Source organism: Urocitellus parryii, chromosome 5, assembly GCF_045843805.1.
Source record: "Urocitellus parryii isolate mUroPar1 chromosome 5, mUroPar1.hap1, whole genome shotgun sequence".
NCBI classification, from domain to species: domain Eukaryota; kingdom Metazoa; phylum Chordata; class Mammalia; order Rodentia; family Sciuridae; genus Urocitellus; species Urocitellus parryii.
In genome coordinates, this window is record NC_135535.1 from 28,572,694 (window position 1) to 28,584,525 (window position 11,832).

An 11,832-nucleotide genomic window follows, 5' to 3' on the forward strand; every position below is an offset into this window, starting at 1 on the left:
CCAGGCAAAGTGCAGCAGGGTCAGAGTCCCTGCAGGCACCCTCTAAGAAGTCAAAGTGTGGAGGAAGCTGAAGCTGTAGTGGAGACCCCTGAGATTAAGGAATGCCATTAACATGGGACACTACTCTAGGAAGGCTGCAGGAATCCATCTGGATTTGTTTGTCCATCTGGATTTCAGTCTTGCTTTAGTCACATCCCTTTTTTCTATGCCCCTATTTTTTGTGAATGGAAAAGTTTACTGTTACCATTATATATCGGATAGTTGTAAATTACTTTTAATTTTATAGGAGCTCACAGTCCAAGATTGCCTTGAGCCTCAGAGAAGACTTTGGAGTTAAACTTAGCAATCTTGGAACTGTTGAGACTGTGGGGACTCTTGAAAATGGATGGACTAAATGTATTTTGCTTTGTCAGATGAATGTGAGCTTTTGGCAGAATGTTATGGTTAGGATGTGAGACGCCCTCCCCCACCAAAAGCTCATGTGTGTGACAATGCAAGAAAGTTCAGAGAAGAAATGATTGGGTTGTGAGAGTCTTAAACTGATCAGTGAATTAATCCCCTGACAGGGATTAACTGAGTAGTAACTGAACTAGTAGGGTGTAGCTGGAGGAGGTAGGAATTGGGGGCATGGCTTTGGGGTATATATTTGTATCTGGTAAATGACGACCCTCTCTCTGCTTGCTCATCACCATGTGAGCTGCTCCCCTCCGCCATACTCTTCCACCATGATGTTTAGCCTCACCTCAAGCCCCAAGGAATGGAGCCAGCTTTTGATGGACTAAGACCTCCGAAACTATGAGCCCTCAAATAAATTTTTCCTCCTCAAATTGTTCTGGTGAGATCTTTTTCATCACAGCAGTGAAATAGCTGACTAAAACACTGACCTTCCCTGTAGCAGACCATAAGCTCTCACTCATGAGTTGCCCTCTCTATACATGGACCAAGGAGCCAAAGACAAATAGATATCAAGAAGAGTTTTAATAAATATGACTTGGTAAGGTTCCCTGTTTTTTACTTTCATCAAACTCAACATGCACCCCCACTCGTGCACACACACAAACATAGAAGTTCCAGCCATTTCTTCAGGTCTTTATTTCCTTATGAACATTCCTGTGTCATATAGAATTTATATTAAACAAAAGTGCATGATTTCCTGTTGTATTTTGTCTTTAGTTATAGGGGATTCAGTCATGAACCTAAAATGAAAAGAAAAGATAATTCTTTCTCCATACATGTGACCCAATTGTGAAAATAGCACTATAACTTCATAAACATAGAACTTAGATAAGGGTTTTCATCATTGGGGTGGCCAGAAGAAGGATAACGATAAAGGATGAGGAAACAGGTGGAATTTTTTGATAATATTATACTTCTTAGATTGCATGTTAACATCATGAGTGCCATTTCACTGGGGGTGGACTGAAAACTTCATTATTTACTAAAAAGAATAATATCTAATACAAATATATATTTCAGTATTTCACAAATATAATAAGATTCATTTTTTGCAACACTTCTCTACATTAGATATGTTTTTATAATCAAGCTACAAATGAGAAAAATGAGAAACAAAGTAGTGGGGTACCTTGTCTAGAATTGTATAACTAAAATAACACTCAGTGGTTGCTCAAGACAAAAAAAAAATAGGGGGCATCTTTAAAATTCTTCTCTTTTTCTCAGACCTCAAGTACATTTCATTGGCAATTCCTAGTGAATAGTCTCCAAAATATATCCCAGGTTCCTCCACTTGTCATCTCCATTGCCTGCTCCCAAGTACAAGCTTCAGTTAATCTGACCTGAACTATCCCAAGGTTTCCTACTGGTTTGTCTGTTCTCTCCCTTACTCCCTATTATGAGTTGAATTGTACTCTACAAATATTCCTTTCTTGAAATCCTAACCTTCAGCACCTAAGAAGGACCATAGTTGGGCTTTTCTGTAAAGATAGAGTCCAAACCCTGTGCTCTCAAACAATTGCAATACAACCCTTATTCAATTTTGTCCCTTAGCAGAACCCTGTGTACTTTGTTTTGCTTCGTGGGACAATACTTAACATGACTGAAAGATTTGTTCAGGATAACAGACCCCTGGCTGGTCATTTTAGACCCAGCTCAGAAATGTCTCAGTATTCCATTCTCCTTTTGGTGTCTTTGTAGAATCCTAGCCTGGATCAGTTGCTCTTAAATGTTACTGTGAAAAGATGACAGGGACAACTGAAAACATCCTTTGTTCTGCTAATTATGCTTGGCCAGTATTGATTCTTTTGAGTAATTCTATTCCCCCAGACAAATGTAGACTGCAAATCTGACCTGGTCCTATGAGACCTGAGCATTTTGTTTATAGGAAAATGAATTCTTTTCTCACTCATTAGTTAGACTGAAGCTTTCCAAGATTTTGCAGATTTTTTTTTAGATTTGTCAACTTGCTGGCCAAAAAAAAAAAAAAAAAAAAAAAAAAAAAAAAAAAAAAAAACTATCTTTCTATTTCTCTTTCTTGGCATTTTCCAGGGGCAGGAAGGGCATGGGGACTGTTTCATTTCAACCTTTTTAATGGCCTGAAGTCTTGAGTACAATCTTTTTAATTCTAGATATATTTTCAGCTTTTATTGTTCTGAGAAAACAATGACCTTTATTTGCTTATGATGGCAGCCACAAGAGGTATGACTTCATGTCCATTAGGATGTATAAAGAGGTATTCAGATGCCTCAGTCTTGAAAATGTCAAGGCCTGGTCCCAATTCCTTGCCAAGACTTGCTTTCTTGTCTAAAGAAAGATATTTTAAAAGTGAAAATAACAGAAAATCAAATACACTTTGCTCTACTTTTTGGTCAAAGCTTGAATGTCACAATTTAGAACATTTGAGTAAAGATATGGCGCAGTAAATACAAATCTGAGATTTCAGCAAGAAAGACTATGTGGATGCAAATAAATCACCACTCTCACAGCAACTGATATACACATCTACATATTTTTCCAAATATAAATTTTAAAAGGTCCCTGTGGAAGGGTTAATTGGAGATTACAGTCTTTAAAACCACCTCTGACTCAAGACCATTTTTATTAATATCCTAGCTTTTTCTGTGACTGGATTTTTCTGAACTATTGGAAATGCCCTCTTCAGTATTTCTAGCATTATACTTTCCCTCCCAAAAAATAAAACAAACCAAAAATAAAAAGCACTCTTGCTGTGTTCAATTTCTTTCATTCCATTATTTGATTGTTAAGATAAAAAAGTAATAATCACATGAAAAAGATTACCTGAAAATACACTTAATGAATGTTAGATAGTATGTCCAGAGCAAGTTGAGCTTACTTTTATGTAACAGATATATAACTAAATATTCTCAATTTCAAACAGAAATTCTGAGTTTGCCTAATCTCCAGCCTCTCTTTATCTTTCCCCAGACGTAAGAACTAAGTGGAATTAGATTTCATTTAGGCCTTTAAAAAAAGCTATTGGAGATATACTTCAGTGGGTTGGAAACCATGAGAGATGACTCTACTCTTAATACTAGTCTTTCATTTTTGTACCCACCCACCCAAACTGTATCTAATTCTTTCTTCTGAGATCAAATATCAGGCAGCAGTCTGCCAGGTTCCAAATAATCCTTTGACTGTAGAAGTTAAATGCTCTCTTTGTTTCCTGAGTAAACTTATCCAGCCCTAGCTGGGTTGATAGGCAAATTCCAATACCAGGAGGCCAGGTTCCCCTGCTGAGACGATGAGAATATTAACTTAAGACAGAAGAATCCATTCTGACATTTCCCATCACAAATTTAGCAGGACAGACTTTAAAAGATTTGCTTATTCATCCTAAGTGTGAGCTTGATCTGTGACACATTCTTTTTCTTATTTTTTCTTCTTTTCAACTTTCTTCTTTTCCCTTCTTTTCTCCTTTTCTTCTTCTCTTCGAAAAAGCATATAACATATGCTGTGATGATAAAAATAAATAACATTGAGGAAATTAAAAAATAAACTTACATCGAACAATGTAAACAAGTTAATTTTAAACCATTAACTGGGGATACTCAAAACCCTCAAATAATTCTATTTCTTAATCACACAAGTTCTAGGAGTCAGATCCCATCCTCATTTGAGAAATTGGGATTTTGAACCTCCAAAGAATTCAATAAACCAGTCAAATATCACAAGGATTGTACATCTTGTACCTGAGATTTAAACACAGGTCAGTCTCATTCAAGAGACTGTGAGCAATTTTGTCAACAGTAAAACCCACATTTTGAGAAGGAAGGAAGGAAGAAAGAAAAGAAGGAAGGAAGGAAGAAAAGAAGGAAGGAAGGAAGGAAGGAAGGAAGGAAGGAAGGAAGGAAGGAAGGAAGGAAGGAAGGAACTGGGGTAACGTGATAATTTTCCCACTAAGTGTGTAGCTGGGTGATTATATCTCTGAACCTTGAGTTTCTCATTCATAAGAAAAAAAGGACTAGACAAGATGATTCTATTGTCCTTTGGGTTCTAAGGTTTTGTGTTCTTTAATTTATGCAGTGCCTCAGAGATGGACATTGGGTTCCCCTGGTGTCTGTGTTTTGTGTCTCCGGGTTCTTTCCACTGAACTCTATAGATAAGTCAGAAACAGTGACCCAGGTAACCCAGGCAATGAGACAGCATAGTGCTGGAATTGGGCCGACCTGCACCTGGACCACAGTGTACTTGTCTTGTCCTGGCTATTCTATTCTTTTACCATCACCTTATAGTCTACATCTTCCAGTCTGTGCACCCAACCTCCAGGAAGCTTATTCCATTCAAAGGCAGCTCAGAGACCCCAGAAAGGACAGCCAAGGCCGAAAATACCTCCCTTGGCTCTTCAGTTCTTTGAACAAGAAATGGTAACAGCATTGCAGACTCACCTTGGTTCCTCTCCCTCCTTATCTCAGTGTCCAAGGCCTTACTATGACCTCTTTTCTCCTCCCATGATGGAGAATCTTCCTCCCATGATACCCTTTCTCTGTATGCTAAGGAATAGCTGGTTTTATTATGACCTAAGACAGTCTCTTTTCCGAGAATACAAAAAACTCCATAGGAGACCCACAGATGAATGTGGTCATTCTGAGGCAGTGAACTAAGTCCAAAAATTCAAGGGACAGAAGCCCATAGATGTCTCTTGGGTAGTTTTTTTCCTAAAAAACTGTGAAATTCTGTTTGGTTTTAGATGTTTCCTTGTTTTTTTTTTTTTGTTTAGTTATGCAAAGAACCTTGAAACCACTCTAATAAACTTCTTTTTATGTTTAAATTAGTCAGATTTGCCAGGCACAATGGCGCACACCTATAATCCTAATGGCTCAGGAGGCTGAGGCAGGAGATCTTGAGTTCAAATCCAGCCTTAGCAAAAGCCAGGCACTAAGCAACTCAGTGAGACCCAGTCTCTAAAAAAAAAAAATACAAAATACAAAATAGGCCTTGGGATGTGGCTCAATGTTTGGGTGCCCCTGAGTTCAATCCCTGGAACCATAAATAAATACACCAGATTTGAGTCCAAACTGATTCTAGCTGGCTTGCTTTTTTCACACCATATAATCTTATGCTGACTCTTCTAGTTTTTGAAACACTTTCACACACCTATACCATCTTTCTGCACTTATTACCATATAACATGTAATTTTTACTTATGTATATTCATTTACTTCTTTTTAAAATGTATTTTAATTGGTACATAAGTATGCATATATGTATGGGGTACAGTGTAGTAATTTGATACTTATGTCATGATCAAATCAGGGGAATTAGCATTTCTAGCTCCTTAAACATTTATTATTTCTTAGTGTTTAGAAATTTTGAGCACTTCTTGTGTTTTTTGTGAAGTAGAGAGAAAACTTTTGTAAATGGCAGTCTCTCTACTGTGTTGTAGAATGCTGGAACTTATTCTTGATATTTAAGTATGTTTTGGTAACAGTTATCCAGCCTTCCTCTGTCCCCTCTTTCTCCACCTTTCTTAGCTTTTAGTAATCACTATTCTATTTTTCTCATTCATAAGATCAAATAAAATATGAGCTTCTTGAAGGCGGAGAGTTTAATCTTTGAATCTCAATGTCTTATCTTCAGGGCCTAGAATAGCTCTTGGTACATAGAAGGGCAGGCTATAAATATTATTTGGACACCATGTTCATGTCCATGGACATTTAAGGGTTCAAGGAACTAGGTACAGTAAGTCTGTCACTCAGGATTTTTAATCTTCTGGTGAATTCTCCTCCTGTCTCTCACCTCCACGCACTCCCCACTCTTTTCCTCTCCTTCTCTCCCTCTTCTATTTCTCCATTTTCCTCTCCTGTCCTCTTCTTTCCCTTCTGTCTTCCGCCATGTCTTCTCTCTGTTCTTCCTTTTCTCTCTATCTGTTCTTCTCTTATCCTCTGAGGTGCTTTCATTTATTACTTTGCCTTCTTACAAGTTGACAGGTAAGCAGAGTGAAAGAGTCCTCTGCTTAGGACTCACCACTTTCACTTTTCTAATGATACAGAATAGAGAATTGAGATTTTGAGTGTGAGCTCATGGGGAGCTAAGCCTGTCTTTGGCACTCTTGGCTGCCTATGTTTGCCTCTAACCTAAGAACAGGCTTCTTTTGTGTCTCCAGCTCTGTTACTGAAGAGCACTGGGGGAAATGGTCAGAGTGATGACTATTAGTGTACTTTCTTCACATTCCAGGAGTGACAGAGGAGAGGAATCAAGACAGGATAGATTTTCATTGTAGAGGTTTTTCACCTCTTTTGTTGATTCCCAATATTTTATTTATTTATGTATTTATTTTTGAGGCTACTGTGAATGGTGTAGTTTTCCTAATTTCTCTTTCAAAGAATTCATCACTGATATATAGAAATGTATTTGATTTTTGGGTATTGACCTTATATCTTGCTACTTTGCTGAATTCATTTATTAATTCTAGAAGTTTTCTGATGAGTTTTTTGGATCCTCTAAGTGTAGAATCCTATTGTGCTGCGCCCCTCCCCTGACTCAGGCAATGGCAAGACCCTACTGAGGTGGATGGCACAAGGCGTCCATCCTCTGGAGGAGCGCAGTATGTTTCTGGGAATGGGCTGATTTGTTTTTGTATTCCTTTAATAAGTATAGTTTCGATTTCTCATATGACCATTAAGTATGAAGGAAAAATCATGACTTTCCCAATTAATGCAACTACTTCTAAAGCATAGATCTGTTTGCTCTAAATGCAATGATTCAGCTGTGGAGTGTAAATTGTTAATGTCTAATGAAAAACTCCCTGTATTCCTGTCAAGGAAGTTTTTGAGAAATTAAATTAAAATCTAGAGAAGATAGATTAGTGCTTAGTACTGGGCAACTTGTTCTTGTTCCTGTGCACAATGGTTTGTGCTCTTACTTTTGTTTGATTAAAAGTAATAACAAATCAACCACTTGCCGCAACCATGGCACCGGTTCCAGTCAGTAAGTCAAGAAACAATAGTCAAGGTATAGGCCACTAGTTTGGGACATTTCTAACTATTATTAAAAGTTAACTAAGCAGAAACAGCTCAAAACAAAACGCGAACTGAAAGTACAAATGCTTGCTTATGCATAAGTCAAAATACATTCTTCTATTCTAATTGTAGCTACTTCATATTTTGTTTCTTTGAATAATGATTACTGTTTTGTAACCACAAAGTACTGTAAGCCTGCCAAAATGAAAAGTATATATGATCAACTTCACAAGTAAAGATTGGGATCAACACCTTCACTTTGGTGTCTGTGTTGTTTCTCCACCCCCTCTTTCGCCGACTCCTCACCATCCGTTCGTCTCCTGAGACCCCCTGTTGGAGCTGGTCTCCGACACTATTGTCAGCACATAATGATAGTTTGAGTTCTTTATTCCTATTTGTATCCCTTTAATTGCTTTTGACTGTCTAATTGCTCTTCAGAACACTAAAGAAATTGAAGAAGACCTTAGGAGATGGAAATATCTCCCATGCTCTTGGATAGCCAAAATTGATACTGTCAAAATGGCCATACTACACAAAGCACTATATAGATTCAATGTGATTCCAATTAAAATCCCAGCATCATTCCTTATAGAAATAGAAAAAGCAGTCATAAAATTTATTTTGAAAACTATGAGACCCAGAATAGCCAAAGCAATCCTTAGCAAGAAAAGTGAAACAGGAGACATCACAATATCAGAACTTAATCTGAACTACAAAACTATAGTAACAAAAATGGCATGGTTTTGGCACCAAAATAGACATATAGACCAATGGTACACAATAGAAGACACAGAGACAAAGCCATATAAATAGTTATCTCATACTTCGGCACAAAGGTACCAAACACATACTTTGGCGAAAAAATAACGTCTTCAAAAAATGGTGCTGGGAGAACTGGAAATCCATATGCAGCAAGATGAAACTAAACTGCTATCTCTCACTATGCACAAAACTCAACACAAAGTGGATCAAAGACTTAGGAATTAGACCAGAGAGCCTGTGCCTAATAGAAGAAAAAGTAGGCCCAAATCTTCATCATGTTGGATTAGGCCACAACTTCCTTAAGAGACTCCTAAAACACAAGAAATGAAATCAAGAATTAATAAATGGGATGCACACAAACTAAAAAGCTTATTACCAGCAAAAGAAACAATCAATGAGATGAAGAGAAGGCCTACATTTTGGGAATAAATTTTTCCCACACTCATGTCAGATAGAGCACTAGTCTCCAGGATATACAAAGAACTAAAAAAAATTAACACACACACTCACACACACACACACCAAAAAAAAAAAATCAATAAATGGGCTAAGGAGCTGAACAGACACTTCTCAAAAGAAGATATATAACTGATCAACAAATATATGAAGAAATGTTCAACATCTCTAGCAATCAGAGAAATGCAAACCTAATCTATTCTAAGATTTCACTTCATTCCAGTCAGAATGGCAGTTATCAAGAATACAAACAACAATAAGTGTTGGCAAGGATGAGGGGGAGAAGGCACACTCATACATTGTTGGTGGGACTGCAAACTGGTGCAAACAATATGGAAAGTAGTATGAGGTTCCTTAACACATTTGGAATACAACTACCTTTTGACCCAGCTAGCCTACTCTTTGGTCTAAACCCCAAAGACTTAAAAACAGTATACTACAGTGACACAGTCACATCAATGTTTATAGCAGCTCAATTCACAATAGCTAAACTGTGGAATCAACCTAATGTCCTTCAGTAGATAAATGGATAAAGAAACTGTGGTACATATACACAATGGAATATTACTCATCATTAAAAGAAAATAAAATTATAGCATTTACAGGTAAATGGATGGTGTTGGAGAATATCAGGCTAAACAAAATAAGCCAATCCCCCAAAACAAAGGCCAAATGTTCTCTCTGATAAGTGGATGCTGATCCATAATGGGGGGAGGGGCATATGGGAAAAATGAAGGAACTTTGATTGGGCTAAGAGGAGGGAATAGTGGGAGGGAGCATGGGCCAGGAAAGCTAGTGAAATGAGATGGACATCATTACCCTAGGTATATGTACAACTGCACATATGGTGCGATGCTACATTGTGTACAACAAGAGAACTGAAAAGTTGTGCTGCAACTGTGTAAAATGAATGAAAATGCATACTGCTATCATATATACCTAATTAAAATTGATTAATTTTTTTTTAAAGACAGGATAGAAACAAGACCATTCCTTCATCTTTAACAACACTTAGCATCTTTTTCTCCATGGGCATAGTAAATTGAGAGGTAAAAAAGAAAAAGAGATATTACAAAATTAACATAAACAGAAATAGCTTGGTAGAGTCCAGATTCCTTATTCCACATACAATTCAGCAATTTCCTCTCATACTTTTGTGAAAACATACTGGGGATTTTTATCTAACGTAATAAAATACATTCACTCATTATTGGTAGTGGTATAAACATGCACAAGTTCTAGAAAATGACACAAACAATTTGTGGAAATCCAAAGTAATTATTCTGTTCTTATTCCCCTTTTTATAGGAAATATGATAGGATTAATAAATTTTGATATTCAAGCCAATTTTACCAAGATAGATGTCCTTTTCCCCAAAGTTGGACTACAACCAAAGAGGGGGAAATGTGACATATTATGACATCCTTTAAAAGCCAATTTCTTTTTCTGTTGATTAACCTAGCTTGTGTGTGTGTGTGTGTGTGTGTGTGTGTGTGTGTGTGTGTGTGTATTTTACTAGATGGTAAATAAAACTTTGTCACTTGGTCCCAGAAATAATTAAGCAGGTGAAATAAGAGAAGTTTGCATTCATAACAAACTCTCCTTTTGTCACACCTCTTATCCATTCATTTGGAATAAGAGTTCTAAGGAAGAGTTGTTGATCTCCATTGTTTTGAATGATTATGGAGGATAACATTATTGCCAAGAAATGGGGATATAAAGAGGCATCCTACCTGCCATTGAAGTCTGCAAACTGTGTTTTAGCATCTGTCATGCAAGACCAGTTGGGAAAAGCATCAAGTTTCCCTTCTTTACGTCCAGGAAATAATCTGACAAAGAAATGAGCAAAACGGTTAATGGTGCACTAATTAGTACCTTTTGCAATGATGTCTACAAATTTCCTTTGAGACAGATGCAATGCCTAGAAATGGAGATTGTGTCAACACTGCAGCTGACAGTTTGTCTACACTCCACCACACCCATCCCAAGGGCTTTTATAAAAATGAATTGTTAGGATAGATTCCATCTGGTAAAAATGGCAAGAAAATGACACAGGCTTTTGTTACAGTCCCCACACTGGCGAAGCAGCCAATTGGCAGCAGTGTAAATTCAAGATTTCTCTATTTTTTTTTCCTCTCCCTTCTCCAAGGCCAGGGAAAGTTCTAAATGTTAAAAGACAACAAAACTATATTTCAGAGGTGACAGAGTGAAATTTTATGCCCTTCTCTCCACTTGAACTCAAAAGGCTCCCTGCTGAGAGATTATAATATAGCTAGTGTAACTTTGAATATCTCTGCCCCAGGCCCTGCTCTCCCAGGAAGCATAGAGGGAAAGAAAGTGGTTGCGGTCAGGAATTACAATTTAATTTTAAAAATAGAGTGGATTTGCTCAGTGTTATGGTTGGCCAATCTAAATCAGCATTACCTTGGAATCCTGAAAAATGTACAGATTCATGAGCTCTCTCATAAATTAACCAAATTAAAATCTTTGAGACCAGGGTTTGACAACATGAAATAAACTCCCTGAATGATTTTAAATTTAAATAATCCTTGGATAAGGGTATCAAAAGGACATTGGAAAATTCTGAAAAGAATCTTTATTTAAAAATGTGCTGCTTCCTATCTGTGAAAAAGACACCTTTTTTTTTTTTTTTTTTGCTTCTTTTTGATTATCTATAGAAGGCATTGCTCAGCTGTATGCTTAAAATTACTTTTGGACACTTTCTCCAATACTTATAGAGTGCATATGTTAAAAGTAATGTAATTATTGAGCATTAAAGGACTTTAAAAAAAAAAACAAAGAATTCTCGTATTTTCATATAAAGTTTGTGGATTTGAGCTGAAATCCTAGAAATGAGTATAGGGATCAAGTTTTCTACCCTTGAAGCCAACAAGCTAAAGGCTTTTTCAGCAGCTGAAAATGAATTTAACAGTGAAAATATTTATAGTCCTTTGGCTGAAAATTTTTATTTAGAATTAAGCTGTTGGCTTGGGAGAAATTCATGAGATGCGTAGTGAATCCTATTGCCAATTCTTTCTAAATTTCTAATACTATAATTCCTACAAGAGAAAAAGGAAGAAAAGAAAAATAAATAAATAAATAAAAACTTGGTTGCATATACCCATGGTCAAATCACTCCAAATTCCAACAGATTTGCTTTCCTTCACAAGAATTCATT